Raw genomic sequence first — 6,060 nt, forward strand, 5'->3', positions numbered from 1 at the left:
ACAGACAGGAGTGAAGGAAACGGGTAATGAGGATTTCACGGAGCTAGAATTAGGGGAAATGAGAGTGGACCCTGCAGGAAGCAGTGCAGTGCAAGAACCTTCTCAAACTTCTAATAAATTTTAATAAGAAATTGTAAACTGGGATGAAAGAAAAGTGGAATCAGATGGGCATGACGGATTACCACAGCATGGAGACATCAAAGGCCTAAGGATCCCAATAAAGACACAAATGAGACTCTGTGTGCATTGTGGAGGAACATGCGGTACTTCGGTTGCAGCCCTGCTCCCTGCTCAGAATCCCAAAACTCAAAAGAGAAACGGTTTAAGGGATGACACAATGGGGGTGTGGACATGACAATAAATGGGTGTACTGGTGTGGACATGGAGGTCATTGGAGTTCAATAGCTTTAAGACGTGTGAGGCCGCAATGTGAGTGATGACAGCCAAAAGGAGAGAATGAGGTTGTGAACCAGGTGACTAAACCCCTGTGAGAGAAACTTCATCAGCGCTCACCATACCAAACAAAAATGGAGGAGGTTAGTGATTTAATGATCAAGTTAGCTATTTATTTCCATTTAGGTGGGGGCTGTTTACTGGAGAATTATTAACCATGTGCTCTGTCAGTTTTGGGCTGTGTTCATGGGTTTCATACAAACTCAGGCATACTTAATGTGTTTTATGGAAACAGGATCACACATGGAAGCATAATGACTGCTAGTCCAATTTGGACTAGAGTTGTTTTCATACCTTGGGGCCTCACTTTTAGATGAATGTTATACCATCAAACAAATCCAATATAGAGCCGACAAGATGGCAGAGAAAACTCAAAACCATTATTGTATTGGAGATATATTTTTCTAAGAAAGAAAAGAATCAAGGGGGCTACATTTCTTGAGTTTAGTCTTTTATGTATAAGAGAAATTAGATTTAGTAATTGTGATTCTGGAGGCTGGAACTAGTATAAATGGATGGAAGTTATTGAAAAGCAAATTTTGGCTTAATGAAAGTCATTTGAATTTCAGTCAGTTAATGACAGACCCTGGGTGGAAATTGCTTCTTCTTGAAGTAATGAGTCCACATTATGGAAAGTGTTCTCAATAGACTAGACAACTCTTGCATATATTGAGGTCCACAGAAGAGCATAATTGATCTGGCCTGAAGCTTGTTAGAAATGCAGACTCTCAGGCCTCACCCAAACCTGCGTTTTAACACTATTCCTTTTAACAGCATCCCTAGGTGATTGCCCGTGTACATTAGAGCATTGGTCTAGAGGACTTTACTGCACTGGGGAGACAGCTGGTCTACAGAAGCTAGAGTCCCTTCCTGTTCTAGGACTTTTGTCATATATTTTGATTCCAAAAGTGATTCTCGCCTTCCTTGACTTATCTCTATCTTTAAGAATTTCAAGCCCTATGCAAAAAAGCCTACTGGACTCTGATTCTTCCAAGTGTAATTTGGTAAGATTATTTTTATATGGCATCACACCAAAGTTCTTGTACCTGGTAAGAACTTCAAAATGCCACTTTTTGAAAATAAAAATTCTTGGTGCCTCATGAAAGCTATAGCTGAAATTTTGTTTTGACAATACTCTGAAAACAATAAAAACATCTGAACACCCCTATGTCATTCTGCTTCTTTTCTGCTTATTCAGTGGTTAGTCCTGGGGTGTCCTGTGGATTTTTTCTTTACTGAGGATTCACTGTAACTGGCTAGTGAAATACTGCTTGGGATGAGTGATAGAAAAATTGTTATAATCTTGCTTGTGTCTTGCTCTTACTTTGGCCCCTCCATTTGGGAAACAATTTCAATGTGTCTTATTTTTATTACTGAGCTTTATCTACTGTTGTGGAATTTTCCTTCTCAGACAACTCAAGCCTTGTTTCACTTTTAAACGCCTGCTAAAAGTAACAGACAGTGAATCATTTATCAACAGAGAGAAGAAATTGATAAACTGTGGTAGTAATTATTTTTATTCTTATTCTTTGTTCAGAAAGCACATTCCTTGAGTTTTTTTCCTCTCTGAATGGAAAGAATTTTTAATTAGCATAAATATGATACAGCTCCCATAAAAATGAATAGGGCTTTGAGCTTACAAATCTCTTTCATGCCCTGATATTGTTTTGTGTGTGCACAATAACTAGACTTTACAAAAAATCTCTATGGTCAGCAATGGTACATCATAATTTACAATGTCTCCATTCTGAAGGAAGTTTTATCACTACTTAGAAAAGTAGCTGATTTACGGCAAGTGGCAACAAGCAAGAAATCATGGTTTTCATAGTGGAAAAAACAATAGTAGAGTTTATTGTAAAGTTTCTCTCCTTTTAAATTGGGGAAAAAATCGCTATTTGTGATGAATAATATGCTTGGCAACCTAACTGAAACCTTGTTATGTCAAATTATCTTTTGTTTAATGTCCATCACATTATGGACAAAAACAATTTTTAAAAATTGTTGAAGTGTGGTTCTCCTTGTTTCATAAATATTTAATAATATTTTTATATGTGAGGCCCAAATATGACAGCAAGGCTTTTGTGTATTTAAAACCCTCAAGCCCTGCTAATTTTTTTTTTTTAAATTTACCATTCACTTCCTTTGTCTTTTTCTTACTGTTCCCACTGACACATCTCTACATTTTTGTATTTTTCTCTTTTAAAATAAGTCTAGTCCTCCACTTGAAACTATGAGAAAATGTCAACATAAAGCTCTCAAAGGTATGGAAAGATACTTTCCAATTTTTGAAAAAAAAACCAGTTTTAAAAACTTGCTGCTTTAACTGACTTTAATTTGTGCTCTTGACAATTTAAGACATTTTATTTGTTTATAAATTCTATTTTCTCTAGAGTGAAACATCTTTTTGTGATCTTTTCTTATTCAACTCTTAGGATTTGCAATAGGGCCCTCTTCTTCCACTAATCTGTTTTTCTAGACGTATTTCTCTTTCTTCCTGTTTTCTTCGGTTCTTTGCCCTCCTGTTTCCTGGGGCTGCTGACACTCTATCCACCTGTTGGCTTACTTCACCTTGATGTCCTTCTTGACAGAATCCCCCTTTCCTTAAATGTCCCTCTTTCATAGCATATTTATCTTTCAAGACCTGTGTCCAATATATGTTATTTTCCTGTTTTAATGGTATTTCAGCTGGAGATTCTGTTTCCCTGTTCTCAGAGTTTATGATGCTCTCCTTTCCTAGAAAGCCCTCAAAACTTGAAGATTTGGCTGATTCTCTCCAACATTCCATGGCTGTCTGTTCATTCACTCATCAATTCAAGACTTTCTTCTGTATTTATTAATGTATCCATTAAGGTATTTTATGAGTGTGAGAGGTTTGTGGAAGCCACTTTCTAGAAGAGAAGAAAAGCTCTTGTGCCATTAATCCCTGTAAAGTGTGATGAAAGTTATAGTAGGTGACACGTGTGTAATCCTGCCCAGTGGCTCTGGCAAATGAAACACCATAGAAACATATTTATCTGCAATTGATAGACTGTGTCACATTATCATTTGAAGCCATGCACACAAAAAAATATGTGCGGCTGGCCTATTAGTATTTTTCTCTTTATTAATAGTAGTGCTTTCCCTTTGTGAGAGAAGGACGTAAGAGGACAGAAACCACATCACAATGCAACATGGCAAAAGGACATTAAAATAAATGCCAGGTATTCTTCATTTGTACTGTCCTACTTGTATCTAATTCCCTCAGAGTTCTAGAAACACCAAGAATGAGAAAGTGGCTACGACCAAAGTAAAACAGAAAAAGAAAGTTTTGATTCAGCTTACTTAGCAAGGCTCCTCTCTCCCAAGAGATGAAAGATGGGAATGCCTCAATTTATGGCAGAATTGACAAAAGCAAGTTATAATATTGACATGTCCCTCTATCATGCTAGGACTTATCAATTACTGCCCTAAAATAGAAGACTCTAAAATGCATTTGGTATTGTCAATAATGTAATTTTACCTCATCAACAGCTGCCACAATATCTTAACACTCTTGTGTTTTTCAACGACAAGGGGTATAGTCATAAAAATATTACCTTTTATTGAGTTCTGCTCTGTATCTCCAATCTTTCATTCCTGTCTCAATTTCATACCAACTCTGAAAAGTAGGCATTCTTGTCACCATTTCATAGCTAAGTAAGTGAAGAAATAGAAAGGTTATGAAATATACCCAAGGCTACATGGTTAGAAAGTGACAGACATGAATTAGGAAACCAGGAATGTCTAATTCCAATCACAAACATGGCTCTTCCCTGTACACCACACAGACTGTCATAAGAAAATATAACACTTAATGTCCATGAGCCGCACGAGCTAATCCCATAGGAGAACTGGATCTCTAGATTTGGAACTACAGGTTAAGTTCAGTTTGTAAGTATAACGTAAGAGATTGGCACTTATGGAAGCTTTTTAAGAGCTTGAAAAATACTTCTTTGGTACGTTTTTCCAAAATTTCTTACTCAACAAAGTAAATGATATTTGATTTTTCCTAATCAAGCTCCTAAGGCTTGTCTATAAAAGAAGGTATTCCTATTGATCTGTTCTACAGGTCTATAATGCAGGAGGTGGCTGGGATCTAGTATGATCTTGTTTTCCTTTAGTTCCAGTATAGCCATGTTCCTTATCACAAGTTTAAACAAATTTGTTAATTTTTGCCTGTTGGGTGATTGGATTTCCACTGACAAAAGGTAGAATTCATGTTATGACTATAATATTGACTTACAATAACTTGAGCAGATATATCCTTTGTATTAGTTTATAATGTACCTGTCCAGTTCATTTATTTTATTTCTAAGTGAAGGGTTCTTCTTGGTTGCATATCTGCCAAATTTTGAACTCTGTACTTAAATTAAAAAGGAGTAAAATTTTTTAAAAAAATGACTTGATTGTCATTCTCATCATTGGAAGACATAAAAAAGTGTAGTGGGAATCACTTTGGTGTTATTCCAACCAGGAAAGTCAGAGGATTATAATAATGAAAAAAGTGAAAGTAAACAATAGGTAGTCAAGCCAAGAAGACAAGGTAAGAGTTATGGAACCCACAGTAACCAGGGAAATCAGGGAAAAAAATAGGTAAGTTAGCCAGAGTGGCCCATAAGTAGGACCCGAATTATGGATAAAGCTAAGCCCCCTCTGGAGATCTCCTATAAATTTCTTGTTTAGAAAATTTAGTCTCATGGTGAGAACAAGATGAGAATAAGTAGGGATAGGGATAGGGACTGCCTATGGAAATACAAAAACTATGTTCTAATGTCACAGATCCCAAACAGGGGCCTTTGGGATCTTATGGGAATATTTGTAATATAGTCAAAGTATATCACCATGGCCAGAGTTTTATTTTCCTACAGGAATATAAATGAAATGCTAAATTATAAACAGATAGTTGATTGAATATAATGGTAAATAGGACAGAAAAGTGCCTGACCTTATTCTTTTAATATGATAAAACTGACAATGGATAAGTATATCATTACATAAACAAGACGATTTTAGATTGTTATGAGGGCTATAATGAAATAAATTGGAGGGGATATGATAGTCAATGGGGAGAGGAGATTTGCCATTTTAATTTGTTTTTCTCTATATCAGCCTTCTCTAAAGAAGCCATTTACCTAAGACCTAAAATATGAGAATGGGCCAACCATATCACCAAGGAAGACCACCATGGTAGAGTAAAGATCCCAAACCCTCATCCATGTTGATGCGAAAGTTGAGTATTCATCTTTTCTGATGGCTGAGTAATATTCCATTGTATATATGGACCACATCTTCTTTAGCCATTCACCTGTTGAAGGGCATCTCGGCTCTTTCCACAGTTTGGCTATTGCAGACATTGCTGCTATGAACATTGGGGTGCATATGGCCCTTCTTTTCACTACATCTGTGTCTTTGGGGTAACTACCCAGTAGTGCAATTGCTGCATCATGGGGTAACTCTATTTTTAATTTTTTGAGGAACCTCTACACTGTTTTCTAAAGTGGCTGTACCAACTTGCATTCCCACCAACAGTGTAAAAGGGTTCCCCTTTCTCCACAACCTCTCCAACATTTGTTGTTTCTTGCCTTGTCC

General features: G+C 36.6%; 1 long non-coding RNA gene across 1 annotated transcript in view; it reads left to right on the plus strand.

The window, feature by feature from the left end:
* The first annotated feature begins 4,340 nt into the window (after nt 1-4,340).
* The window catches only part of LOC145716262 (uncharacterized), a 90,595-nt gene continuing 88,875 nt past the window's right edge, over nt 4,341-6,060 (plus strand). Inside the window, exon 1 of the long non-coding RNA XR_014138831.1 lies at nt 4,341-4,362. This is a non-coding gene — a long non-coding RNA (uncharacterized LOC145716262). The remainder of the gene's footprint in view (nt 4,363-6,060) is intronic.

Source organism: Leptonychotes weddellii, chromosome 1 (genome assembly GCF_054177405.1).
Source record: "Leptonychotes weddellii isolate Sample4059 chromosome 1, ASM5417740v2, whole genome shotgun sequence".
NCBI classification, from domain to species: domain Eukaryota; kingdom Metazoa; phylum Chordata; class Mammalia; order Carnivora; family Phocidae; genus Leptonychotes; species Leptonychotes weddellii.